We start from the raw sequence: 14695 nt of genomic DNA on the forward strand, positions 1-14695 counted from the left end.
GAGCGAGGGAGTGGCTGGCCGCGGTGTTTCTCAGCGGAGTGGCCATGGCGGCTTCGGCCATGAGGGGAAAAAGAGCAGGGGAGTGAGAGGGAGAGAGCAGGGAGGCAAGGGAGCGGACGAGGGGGTTCCAGGGGGGTGTCGTGGCATCCTTAGCCGATCCGGGGCGGGGCGGCAAGCAGGAGGTGGCTCGGACGCGTGCGCGCGCGCTCCGGCCACGCGCCTGCGCCTACTGGCGCGAGGAGGAAGATGACAAGGGGGAGGAGGTGGGCTGGGCCGGCCAGGTGGGGGAGCTGGGCCGGCTGGGCTGAACAGGTAAGCGCCAGGTAAGTCTTCTGCTGTGTTTTATTTTTTTCTCTCTGTTTTGTTTTATTTAATTTATTTTGCCACTGTTTTGAATTTAAAATAATTCAAACAATGCCAAAAACTCCTCTGAATATTTTATATTGCTAGATGGACTTTTCCAAAAGCTTATAAAATATTTCAGGGGTATTTGAAATTATATTCTAATTATATGAATATAACTCAAATTCAAATAGCTAATGAATTAAATCCAAAGTCCCAAAAATAATTCCTTAAAAATGTTCAATATTTTGGTTGGGACCAGAACCCTTACCAAAAATTATCAAACATTTAAGAAGAGCATTTTGGAGCAATGAATGAGATTTCTAGGGTTTTTGCCCCTCTTTTATTTAAGTTTTTGAGGCTTCCAAAAATTCCTCAGTTCAAGTTTCAGAATTTAAACATGATGCACACACCAGGCAGCACCAGAAGCTAGGGATGTGACATACTCCTATGGAACTACATTTTTTTAAGTGCTAAAAATAGATCTCTAGAATTCATAAAATTCTTCATATGCTCAATACTTCAATTTTGAAATTCAAAAGACATTCATATCTGAAAGTACTCTCAAAATACACAACACAAAACACAATTGACAACCTGCAAATACTGACAACCCGAAGCTCCTCCTGACAATTCACAACCTGCCTGACTATTGGGCTGGGGCAGTTCCCTCCTATTCCTCGGCGGCAGACAGCCGCCCTGTGAGACGATGTGAACGGCGAGGGAGACGATGGCGGGGAAGCATTGTCGGGCCAACTGCTTTTCTCCTCTTGCAGTTGGGTTCGGTCGATGAAGACTCCACCGGCTCGCTCTGGCAGGACACCCTCACAAATGGCACCCTATAGATGCTCGATCCTTCAATCTCTGGTGGATGCTCCATCTGGGATCGATACTCCCACCACCGCTCCCTCACAATCGGATTAGGTGAATCTGTTTGCTCCATGGCCTAGAGGAGCAGCTCTATGTACTCCGGCGCGACTCCCTCCGGGAGTATCGCCGCCTTTTCGCTCTGTTGCAGATATTTGGCCATGGATGTCGCCATCGCCGCTAGTTGGTCCTTGTTGTCAAACCAAGACTGTATCTCCAACATCCTAGCTAGCTTTACAGGCTCGCTGTCTGTGATCCTCACGTATCGGTTGTACTCCTCCATCGATCTACTTCTCCACAGCACCTTCACTCGTCGGCGGTGGTTTTTGAATGGAAGAGGAGAGGAGCTGGTTTTGGATTAGAATGGGAGAGGAGCGACGCTGGTTTTGGACTGGAACAGGAGAGCAGGGGCGGTGGTTTTGAAATGGAAGAGGAGAGGAGCGGTGCCAGATTTAGATTGGAACAGGAGAGGAGCAGCGGTGGATTTAGATTGGAACAGGAGAAGAGCGGAAGAGCAGCGCTGGTCTTGGAAGTATTATTTTGTTGTTTTGCGTATTTTGGGTCAAAGTTTGACCACGTACTGTATGTGACAAGCAAAATGTGAATGCATGTCACCAAAAATTGTATCATTTGGTTCGTATCTGAATGTACTTTCAAATTATATTATTTTTGCAACATATAACATATATCTGAATGTGCGAAAATCATGGTCAATTATGACCCAGAATAAAAGGGAGACTAGTTAATGTGGGGTCGCTTTCTTAATTGAAGGGTAAATTGATTTTGATTTTGATCCAGTCACAGCGCGCCGGCCCTCTCACCCAATCCTAAATTGTTGCTGCACGCTCCTCTCCCTCTTCTCCATTGCAAAACCACCTCCTCTCCTCTCCATCATCTCCATTCCGAAACCACCGTCTCGCCTCTCCCTCTTCTGATCTTCTCCATTGCAAAACCACCTCCTCTCCTCTCCATCATCTCCATTCCAAAACCACCTCCTTTCCTCTCCATCATCTCCATTCCAGAACTACCGTCTCGCCTCTCCCTCTTCTGATCTTCTCTCCATTGAAAAACCACCTCCTCTCCTCTCCATCATCTCCATTCCTAAACCACCTCCTCTCCTCTCCCTCTTCTCTATTGCAAGACCACCGTCTCTCCTCCCATCTTCCAAAGCTAGCACTGGACCACTCAGAACGACATCTATGGAGAGGATGTAGCAGCGAATCAGGCAAATCGCCGGCAGCGACCAGGCAAAGTTAGCTAGGTTGAAGGAGATCCTTAGTTGGTTTGACAATGAGTGGGAGATTTCGAGGACGGTGCGGCCCATGTGGCAATGTATGCGAAGGAGAGAGATGGAGGCGATGAGGGCGGCGATGTACATGTACTCCTCGGTGGCAGTCACGCCGCAATCCTTCGAGTTCATCAAGTATCTCCTATGGGCGATGGAGCAGACAGATTCGCCCGAGGCGACAGTCACGCGGAGGTGGTGGGCGTACAGGTCGAAGGTCGAGCAGCCAGAGGATAACGAATCGATCGAGTATGGTGTGCCGTTCGTGAGGGTGCAGAGCCAGCCGGAGCCACAGGAATATTCGTTCTCCCACCGCAAGAGGAGGCCGGATGGCACGACGTCGCTTCCCCAATGTTCTCCACGGTTCCCTCTACGCTTGCCTCGTTTCAACGGTGGCGGTAGGGTTTAAGGTAAGCTTCACACTAACCTAATCTTCCACCTGCTCATGCTTACAATTAGTGTGACAGCTAATGAAAACCATGCTTACAATCAGTCTCGGAGTACTACGCCAATCACCCTAAAATAGCTCTGGACCTTTGGGTCAAAGTTTTGACACAGTGTACAAATAAAGAAAAATAGATTGGTGCTTCTTTCAGAAAAGAGTACTCCCTAGAAAACTGCCAATATAAGCTACTAGTATTTGGTTAGAGGATTTGCTACTGAGAAAGATCCGTCCACATACAGCGCCACACATCCCACTAGTTGTGGTGGATGCCAATGCGTGCATGCAGCATGGTTGGTGTCGGTAATTTTTACTTGGCACACCTCACACTCTGCATATATGTAGGTTCCATACGTACATTTGTGCAGTTCCACCAAAATGCAGGTGAATAACCCTGTTTGCACAGATAATGAAAAAGCGTGATTACATTATAGTGGCACTAGTTAATGAAACACACAAAATAAATAGAAGAAAATATTGCAATAGTATCATAGCAACCATGCTGCGAGGGCGAGATGGGCCCTGCGAAGCCTCATACGGTACGCCTCATACTGGACATCGTCCCAAGTCTTCGAGATACACCTTCTGCTAGTGATGAACATCAGTGTAGAGCAGTAGTACAAGGAGGCGCCTTGAGACATTCAAATCTCTATTTTTGTACATATCAACTAAAATTAAGCACCCCAGTTTGCAGAAACGCTTAAACATTAACAATGGGACTAGTTGATGAAACATACTTTAACAAAGAGAAGCACTTTCTTTATCTACATTGGAAATGAAATGATAGAGATGACACTCGCTCTATTTTAACTGTATTATTACTTCATTTTATGAGTGACACTAGGGTCAAGCAGGTGGAAAACGAGGTGTACCGTGCGTCCCAAGGATGGAGGCCGGGGGTGCTTAGACTGGGATGCTGAAGCTGGCTCTTTCAGTCACCAACATGGATGATTCAATTCATGGGACCTTTTGGTGCAGTTCACCTAGAATGAAGCAATGTCCCGTGAGCTAGCAGCTTCTTCTTCAATTTTTTAAGAAAAGGGCTCCAGCCCCGGTTCCATTTCCATCAGAAAACGAAACCCATAGAGCTTCTTCTTCATTAGTTGCAATAAAATTGAGCAACATCAAGGTTGGTTGTGAAGCTCCTGGAATGTTCAACTATAATTTGGATATCATTTGTGCAGTTCAACTAAGATCGAGCGTGAAATGTATATCTCTGTTTGCACAAAAAAGGTGGAAAGGAGGGTGACTAACAAGTAACAAGTGATGAAACATGCATCAAATGAAAAGAAGCATGTTCCTTATCTGAATGGAAATCCTACAAGGACATTAGCAATTTCTAAAGCAGTGGCATTGCTAGATATTAGTGTGGGCATCAGGATTAACTATGATAACCGTTAAATACGACATTACTTTGGGCATGGGAGAGTAGGCGGACCAGGACAGTTGCATTTCTAACGAAAAGAACCAACTTATCTTAATGGGAAATTTTAGCAGGACATGTAAAGAAGTGCCATTGATTCATATTACTGGTGGCATTACATTGAAAACAACATTGGTTTAACGTGTCCTTACTTTTAACAGTGCGACTGCTACATTTTACCAGTGGCATTACATAAGAGTGGCTCGAGGCAACAAACATCAGAACAGGATATTTGGGTTGGTCCCATTTTTGTTCGGTATAGCCACCTTATACTGTGTGAGGCTAGCAAATCTAGTGCTGGACTTACTCTGTTGACTTGTCCCCCAGTCCCCACTTTCTTTCCTTTTTCAACCAATAGATCGGGTTTATATTGAGTTTGTACTGTGTTTCCCTTTATTTCCCTATTAGACCTAGAGACCAGTTGGATAGCCAGTCTCTCCTACTTTTTGCCCCCATCATTTCCTCTTTCAACCAAGTCCTAGATTCAGGTAACAAATCCTCCCCCACCCCACTCCCTTTCTTCCTTGTTTGAACCAAGTAGTACTAGATTCGAGTGCATGAACTAGTTTTACCTCTTAAACGTAAAAAAATTAGGTGGTTTTCGAACAGCCGATCGATCCTATCTACGAGGGTGTCACATCCCTAGCTTCTGGTACTGCCTGGTGTTTTGCATCTTGTTGCATCATGTTTAAATTTTACTTAAGTTGAAATGGGGATTGAGAAACCCTAGAACCAAAATTAAATCAAATAGGGTCAACCATAAAATCTTTTCAATAAACCCAAAATGTCCCTAAGAAAAGTTCATGATTTCTGGTTAAGGCGGAAACCTCTGCCCAAAATGATGGATATATTTTTAGATCTATTTTGGATTGTTGAATTAACTCATATTGTATTTGAATTAGGGCATTTAAATCCTATAAATATTTTAAATGCTCTAATAATTCTAAAACTACTTGAGAGCTGTTGGGAATAATTTCACAAGTGCCCACAGTTATTTTCAGCATTTTATCAAATGGTTTTGTATTTTTACCAAATCAAAATAAAACAGAAAAAATAGAAAACTAAACAAAAGAAACAGGAAGAGAGAGAGAGAGAGAGAGAGAGAGAGAGAAAGGCCACAGGCCACTTACCTGACGGCCCAAGTGGTCGGCCCAGCCCACTAGCGCCTCCTTGTCATCTTCCTCCTGTGCCAGGAGGACAACCAGGTGCGTGGCGAGCGCCGACGCTGCTCTGGCCACCTCCTGCTTCCTCCCCGGGTCTTCTAGCGACTCCACGGAGACGCTCCATGTCCCCTCGCTCCTCTCCCTCACTTGCTGCACCCTCTCCCCTCCCCTAGCTCTCTCCCTTGAGCTCACCCGAGCGCAGCCGTCGCCGCCGACCAGCGCTCGCGCGGCCACACCCATCCCCAAGCCTCTCCGACACGCCCCCGAGCTCCGCCGTTCCGCCCTCGTCCTCCTCGTCGTCTCAGGCGACCAGAAGAGCCCCAACGCGCCGTCCCCGCCCCCTTCTTCCTCCTTCGGCTACGGAGATCGCCGGAGACTTTCCGCCGTCATCGAGCCACCCCCGAGCATGCTGACATCACCGATGACCTCACGGTGAGCTCCTCTACCCAACCCCTCTCTCCCCTCTGTCGATTTCCTCCTCTAGCCCCCTTGGCCACCCCGACCGAAGCACGCCGCCGTTGCGCTTCGTCACCGTCGTGGCTAGAGCCCACCTCTGTCGCGTCTGAGAGCGTCACCATGCTCAGCATGTTTGCAGGAGCACCTAGCACCCCACCGCTCGACCTGCCGTGCACCACAACGCTGGTTCCGAGTGCAACCGAACTCCGGCCACCGCCTGCCATTGTTGCAACTATCGTTTCCGGCCTCCTCTCACCCAGCCGCATGCTCCGTTGGATGCGGCGCACGTCCAGCAGCCCATAAGGCCAAACCCCAAGTCGAACGGTCGCCGGACGGTGAATCCCGAGCGCCTCCGACGCCCTGTTTGGTCGCCGGCGGCTAACCGCCGGTGCACTGACGTGGCAACCTAGTTAGGACTAATAACCCTGCTAATTAGCCCCCTCTCTCACTGACATGCGGGCCCCACAGCCTAACTAACCAGCTAACAATTTTTTTTAAGTTTAATGTAAACACTGTGGCCCCACGCGTCGGCGTTGACCTCGCTGACATGGCCGTTGACCGGACTCACCTGTTTGTGACACTAAATTTCACAGGGTCACTGACCAGTGGGTCCCACTGGTCAGGTTTGACCCGGACCGTGCCCTGTTGACCTGCTGATGTCATGATGATGTCAGGCTGATGTAGTAATCCTTTTTTGGATTTAAATAAATCTTAAATGATTTGTTTAATTCAAAAAATATCCAAAACTTCAAAAATTCATATAAATTCAACCGTAACTCAGAATGAGATAAGTTATATATGAAAAATGATCAGAAAAATCCAATCTATCCATCTGCACAGGTTTCATGCATGTTTAAGCAACTTAAACCTGCTGTTCATGTCAAAACATGATATTGCACTTTATAAAGTCATAGTTTGGATTGAACTTCAACCTTGGGTTCAAACTAACTCAAACCCACCAGATTGTAGTTGCATTAGCCCAACACACTCATTTTGCCATGTCATGATCATGCATCATATTGTGCATTGCATTGATTGTGTTTTCCTTCTGTGTTGCCGGTGTTTGTCCCCTCTCGATAGACGTGATACCGACGATGAGTTCGATGACACCGATGAAGAGCTATACTATCTTCAGAAGTTCCAGGCAAGCAAAACCCCCTTGTTCATTCTGATACAATCCCACTCTCTCGCTCCTTCTCTCTTTTACTGCATTAGGACAACAATGATTCAACTATTACATGCTGCGGTAGTTGAACCCCTTTCCTCTGCATGACCTGTCATTGCCACAGTAAATAGATGAAACCCACTAGCATGAGTAGGAGTTGTTTGAGCCCTGATGTGCCTACTCATCCATGCTTGTTTGTCATGCCTACTACTGCTTAGAGCTGAGTCAGGTCTGATTCATCGGGGATGAATCAGAGGTGTGTGAACAGGTCCTACTGTGTGTGAGCTAAGTGTGTGAACACGATTTGGTAAAGGTAGCGGTGAGAGGCCAGGTAAGAGTACATGGTGGGTTGTCTCATTGAAGCCGTCCTCAGGAACTAAGTTCTGTGTTTGTGATCTATGAACAGCTACTACCACACATTGGGTTCCGGTAACTCGGCCCCTCTAGGATTATTAATCAACTTGATCTCTGTTCAAGAGTTGCAATTAGTTTCTCGTGTTTGTAGGTAGTGTTAGTAGTCTACCAAGTGGCACCCTATACAGGTGGGCTTGGGACAGACTAGGTATAGTGGCACGGTGTACCAAGTGGCAGCCGGATGGTGGGCTTGGGAACCCTGCTCACATCGTTTGGGGCCGTGAGCGACACCCCGTCCGGATCTCCTTGCGGATGGAATCCGAATAGGCGATAAACCTAGATGAGAGACTTGTGTGGTTAGTCAGGTCGTAGCCGACACCCTCGCTGGGCTTCTGCTTGAAGGTTGTCGAGTACATGTCGTGTATACGGCGGTAAGTGGTGAGAGCCTGTGTGAAGAAATACACCCCTGCAGGGTTAACATTATCTATTCGAATAGCCGTGTCCGCGGTAAAGGACTTCTGGGTTGCCTGTACAGTTCATAGGCAAGTGAAAGTGGATACTCTAAAATACGCAAGATAAGCGTGAGTGCTATGGATGGCGTTCTCGTAGGGAGGCGGGAGCGAATCCATAGTGGTATATTGATATGGTGAATATGTGGACTCGTGTGCGCCACCTGAAAAGAGTTACTCGCAGTCATTGTTTAGGATAGCCACCAAGTCAAAGCTGGCTTGCTGCAGTCAAACTCCACCATCCCCTTGTTGATAATGATGCATATGTAGTTAGATCTGATGTAAGTCTTGCTGGGTACATTTGTACTCACGTTGCTTAATTTATGTTTTTGCAGAGAGACTTCAGTCTCGCTAGTAGTACCGTGTGGACTTCGACGTTTAGCTTGTTACCTCAGCTACGATCTTGATCCCTCGGCAGGATCTAGTAGTTAGTCAGGCTTCTCAGCCTTTTTCATTTGTAGATGTCTGTACTCAGACATGTTAAACTTCCGCTTGTGCTTTGATTTGTGTGCTCTGAATGTTGGGTCATGCGACCTATGTTTGTAATATCTCGCTCCTCGGAGCCTATTGAATAAATTACTTGAGTTGTAGAGTCATGTTGTGATGCCATGTTGTATTTGCACATATCGAGCATATTGTGTGTATGTTATTGAAATGATTGGTATGTGTGGGATCTGACTATCTAGTTGTTTATCCTTGGTAGCCTCTCTTACCGGGAAATGTCTCCTAGTGCTTCCACTGAGCCTTGGTAGCTTGCTACTGCTCGAGAACACTTAGGCTGGCCGGCATATGTCCTTCTTCGTTCCTGTGTCTGTCCCTTCGAGAAAATGTCACGCGGTGTCTATCGGAGTCCTGTTAGCCTGCTACAGCCCGGTTTACCGGAGTCCTGCTAGCCCAGTTGCTACAGCCCGGATTCACTCGCTGATGACCGACACGTTCGTTGCTGGGTCATGTATGCCTGTCCCTGTAAGTTAGTGCCACTTTGGGTTTACGACTAGCCATGTCAGCCCGGGTTCTTTGTCATATGGATGCTAGCGACACTATCATATACGTGAGCCAAAAGGCGCAAATGGTCCCAGGCCTGGTAAGGCGACACCCGTAGGAATACCGTGCGTGAGGCCGCAAAGTGATATGAGGTGTTACATGCTAGATCGGTGTGGTATAGGATCGGGGTCCTGATAGCTTTGGTATCAGAGCTTGACTGCCTGTAGGATTACCAAGCCAAACTGGTCGAAGTTGAGTCTAGAAATTCTTTAGTTATATAAGGGAATTGATTGTGGGATGGAACGTAAGGCTCTTTTTACTCCTTATACCTTATGCCCTTCTGATCCGAGTCATCCTATCTTTCCTACGGGGTTAAGGAACTAGGCTTTCTCTTCTTTCTATCAGGATCACGTGTTACTAATCTGTAAACTTATAGGATTGATGGATTCAAGCCTCAGTTCAGTTCCTACTACTTCCGTGTGTTCATAGCTGGCTTCAGAACCTTGATATTATGATGATCGAGTGGTTATGCCACCATTTTTGTATCTTGTCTCAAATATTTTCGAGCCTTTACAACCGTTATGCTGTCCGAGTCATCCCAGGTTTCTAAACAGTCTGATGCATTTGCAAAACCCTTCTTACCGTTCTGAAGTTTCTTTGTGCCAGATCAACCACACTAACTAGTGTGTTGATGTACTTCATTGCCTCGGCATTTATGTTGGAGCTATTATTATGACCCTAGGTGTCTAGAGTATCGCCTAGTAATCTAGCCATGCTTCACGTTCCCAGTGTGATGATTCTGGTCATCATTCTTGAAAGCATCCCATGATGCCGCTTGGTAGTAGGTATTCTATTCCTGGGTTCTTGAACCCGAAACTCACCCTACTCACTTCATGTTGATAGTGTTTGCTCGTTCCTTTAGGTTATTAGTAACCTTTGTGACAGTCCTCGAGGTTTGTTGTATATCCCTCTTCCAAATACCATGAACTGCTTATGGCAGAAGTTCCCCGCTAAACCGAAAGATTACAATAAGAGCGCTCTTGACAAGTTCTCCATTCTACATTGTGAATCTGCCAGCTCAACCTTTCTGCATGGGTTATCGGAAAGAAATGTTGAGTTTTGCTCGACATACTAATCTATGCATCCACAACTCAGAAAGATATATGTTCCTTAGAGTTGTCCCTCTCTTTAGTTGTATCCTGATCTCCGTCTATCATTGTTGGTCAAGAGCAGTTATGCATTCATGTTATCGATGCCTATTTATTCCTATGATCCGCCAAGCCATTCTATTTCAGAATGACTAGGAGAAACAAACTCCAGTACCTCATCCATATCTAGGATTGGGTCAAAGTAGTTGTATTTCGCAGATCAAAATGCCAATCCAGCTTTTGATTCTGTTCTACCCTGAAGTATTACCGTCTTATGTCAAGAATGTCCTGGGAATTGCACACCATCTTATGACTTCTTGATACAGTGATATTTCTCGCCATCATTATTCATTTCTCGGTTCCCGTGTTGTTGCAACCGGAATGCCGAGAGGTTAACTATGATGTGTGAAATCAATACTCTTCGCAACCTTGTTGCTTGGTAGTTAATGGACAATAATTTCATTCTTAGCGTGTTGGTCCTTCTATCATCACCCTAAGGTTGATCGTGCTACCTTGTCCTTATTTCTGGTGCACTCCTCGATCGATGAGTTAGGATTATTTCAAATCTTCGCTCTATTGATCATATCGTCTTGCCCTGAAAAGCAAGATTGTTCTAGAGCTTAGTAACATATCGGTGGTTCATGATTTTCCGAATATCTTCTCGGAAGTATTACCAGGTTGTCACACGACCGCTATCTTGAGCTCGTGATCAAGTTGGTTTCTTGTAACCACCCCTTCTCCAAGAATCTGTGCTGGATACCCCTGAGCTAGTTGGTTAAGCTGGACAACAACTTGGAGAGTTGGAAGATAAAAGCTTGTCCGACTTAGTTCATTTTAAGGGATATCTTGTATGTGTGTTGAAGAAAGATGATATGTTCATCGATTGGTCCCTGTGATCAGTTGTTGGACCTATTTTCTTATCAAAACTTTGATTTGAGTGCGGGCTATCGTCAAATCAAATCAGAACCAATGATACTCGTAATGTTGTCTTACTCGTGGTTGTTTCCTCGAGCATACACCATTATATTGTTTGTGACTGACTGATGCTATCACCTTGTTCACATAATTGTGGAATTCCATTTTGATGGAAACCTGGATAAATTGTTGTTGATCCCATCAACAACATCCTTATCTTTTCCATAATTTTGTTGAACATTAAGCTAGTGTTGGAAACTTGGTAAGCATTTTCTTCATGACCGTTCATGAAGCATATGTTTGGACGAAAAAAGTGAGTCCCTCTAACTCATGTGCACTTGATGCAAGTTGCCGCCATGAATTTGAGAAGGCTTATTTTACCTGCTCGGGAATCACCCCAAGTCAGTCATGCACGTGCGAAGTATTCTATGGTCTGATAGACTGATCATCTTCATTCCATATGTATCCCTAGCACATCAAGCCACTGATTGACTTGCTCAAGGAGAAGAAGTTCCTTCATAAGAGCTAATCATATGACTTATGCAAGAACTCCAATATCCTCGATGATGGTTCCCTACCAGAACTCGGTAGTGTTTTATTATAAGACTACTATGTGGTCATGCTTGTCTCAGACAACGTGTTCACATGTTGTAGCAGAACCAGCTCATGTTTTGGAGCTTGCTATCGTAGTTCATCCCCCGAGAATCTCGCAACGTCATCTCGTTGATTTGTGTTGCAAACTTTCGTTTTTCCTTCTAGACTTGATGAGTCTGGAATATTCTGACACCAACCAGATCTGAATCTCAGGCAGACTTGATGGTTGGAACATTTCCCAAGAACTATATTATTGGTCTCTCTGTAACCCGGTAAAGTGGATGTCGTGGCCAACACACCCAGCCGGAAGACCCATTATTGTAGTATCTTGATTGAGGAAGTTGGCCACCTCCCCATAAGGATTTCGCAGGATTTGCCTCCATAGTTATTCCTTATGGATTCTTGAGCTCCCGAAGTCTGACATGTTACTTGATGTTCTAGATACCAAACCATTTCAATGAATGGGTTATACTAGCACATCAAGGAGAACATTAGAAGCGGAGTGCTAAATGTCTCTCGGTCGATCATCCAGATTTTGTCCCCTTGGCCCCGCCAAGGTGTAATCTGAGAAGGTGTTATCTTCCTTTGCATCTGCATCTTCCATCAATATCCATCATGGTAGTATGTTGTGCTGCCAGGATCCTTGACGCGGATATTGGTAAAGCCCCGATGAATATGGAAATGCACAAGTTCTTGAGAGCACGCGCAAGCAAAATCATTACTTGCGTTGTCTTCAACAAGGTAGTCCACATCATCCATTCTGGCCCAAGAATGTCATTCTTTCGGACTCCTTCAAATGATCAATTGTGAATTGCCTTAGGCTGGTATAAAGAGTTTCAATGATCTCTAAATCAAAGGTAATTCTTTTTGCCACTTGCGGGGATATATCTACGAGTCACCATCCCTAAGGTGTCTCGTTGTGGTATCATGGCAACTCAACTCCTCGCTATGTTGACAACCAATTACCACCTTAAGTAAGGAATTGTTGTCTACCTAGTGAACCTTCAACATCTGTTCCACTCCATCCCTTTGGATGAATGCTTTGTATCTCAGCTCGAGAGATGTTCTTATCTCTCACTCCATGAGTCAATCTTGAGTGCTCGATCTTCGAGGAGATCAATTCTTGTAGAGTTTCTCTCTGTCGTCACCATGTTGGATGAAGATCTTGAAAGCAAAGACATTAAGATCAATATGAAGCAATGAATCGACATCTTTGAGGACAGTTGGATCGTGAAGATCGTGTCAGCTTTGTGTTCCCTATGTCTTCTTACCTCACGTCTTGAATCTCGGGACAAGATTCTTGTTTAGTGGGGGTGAGCTGTCACATCCCTAGCTTCTGGTACTGCCTGGTGTTTTGCATCTTGTTGCATCATGTTTAAATTTTACTTAAGTTGAAATGGGGATTGACAAACCCTAGCACCGAAATTAAATCAAATAGGGTCAACCATAAAATCTTTTCAATAAACCCAAAATGTCCCTAAGAAAAGTTCATGATTTCTGGTTAAGGTGGAAACCTCTGCCAAAAATGATGAATATATTCTTAGATCATTTTTGGATTGTTAAATTAACTCATATTGTATTTGAATTAGGGCATTTAAATCCTATAAATATTTTAAATGCTCTAATAATTCTGAAACTACTTGAGAGCTGTTGGGAATAATTTCACAAGTGCCCACAGTTATTTTCAGCATTTTATCAAATGGTTTGGTAGTTTTACTAAATCAAAACAAAACAGAAAAAAATAGAAAACTGAAACAAAAGAAACAGGAAGAGAGAGAGAGAGAGAAAGGCCACAGGCCACTTACCTGATGGCCCAAGTGGTCGGCCCAGCCCACCAGCGCCCCCTTGTCATCTTCCTCCTGTGCCAGGAGGACAACCATGTGCGTGGCGAGCGCCGACGCTGCTCTGGCCACCTCCTGCTTCCTCCCCGGGTCTTCTAGCGACTTCACGAAGACGCTCTGTGTCCCCTCGCTCCTCTCCCTCACTTGCTGCACCCTCTCCCTCCCCTGGCTCTCTCCCTTGAGCTCACCCGAGCGTAGCCGTCGCCGCCGACCAGCGCTCGCGCGGCCGCAGCCATCCCCAAGCCTCTCCGACACGCCCCCGAGCTCCGCCGTTCCGCCCTCGTCCTCCTCGTCGTCTCAGGCGACCAGAAGAGCTCCAACGCGCCGTCCCCGCCCCCTTCTTCCTCCTTCGGCTACGGAGATCGCCGGAGACTTTCCGCTATCATCGAGCCGCCCCCGAGCATGCTGAGATCACCGACGACCTCACGGTGAGCTCCTCTACCCAACCCCTCTCTCCCCTCTGTCGATTTCCTCCTCTAGCCCCCTTGGCCACCCGACCGAAGCTCGCCGCCATTGCGCTTCATCGCCACCATGGATAGAGCCCACCTCCGCCGCGTCTGAGAGCGTCACCGTGCTCAGCACGTTTGCAGGAGCACCTAGCACCCCACCGCTCGACCTGCCATGCACCACAACACCGGTTCCGAGCGCAACCAAACTCCGGCCGCCGCCTGCCATCATTGCAGCTGTTGTTTCCGGCCTCCTCTCGCCCAGCCGCATGCTCTGTTGGATGCAGCGCACGTCCAGCAGCCCGTAGGGCCAAACCCCGAGTCGAACGGTCGCCGGACGGCGAATCCTGAGTGCCTCCGCCGCCCTGTTTGGTCGCCGGCGGCTAACCGCCGGTGCGCTGACGTGGCAACCTAGTTAGGACTAATCACCCTGCTAATTAGCCCCCTCTCTCACTGACATGCGGGCCCCATAGCCTAACTAACCAGCTAACAAAAATAGTTTAAGTTTAATCTAAACACCGTGGCCCCACGCGTCGGTGTTGACCTCGCTGACGTGGCCATTGAGCGGACCCACCTGTCGGTGACACTAAATGGCACAAGGTCACTGACCAGTGGGTCCCACTGGTCAGGTTTGACCCGGACCGTGCCCCGTTGACCTGCTGACGCCATGATGATGTTAGGCTGACGCAGTAATCCTTTTTTGGATTTAAATAAATCTTAAATGATTTGTTTAATTCAGAAAATATCCAAAATTCAAAAAT

Source organism: Triticum aestivum, chromosome 5B (genome assembly GCF_018294505.1).
Source record: "Triticum aestivum cultivar Chinese Spring chromosome 5B, IWGSC CS RefSeq v2.1, whole genome shotgun sequence".
Classification (NCBI taxonomy): Eukaryota; Viridiplantae; Streptophyta; class Magnoliopsida; order Poales; family Poaceae; genus Triticum; species Triticum aestivum.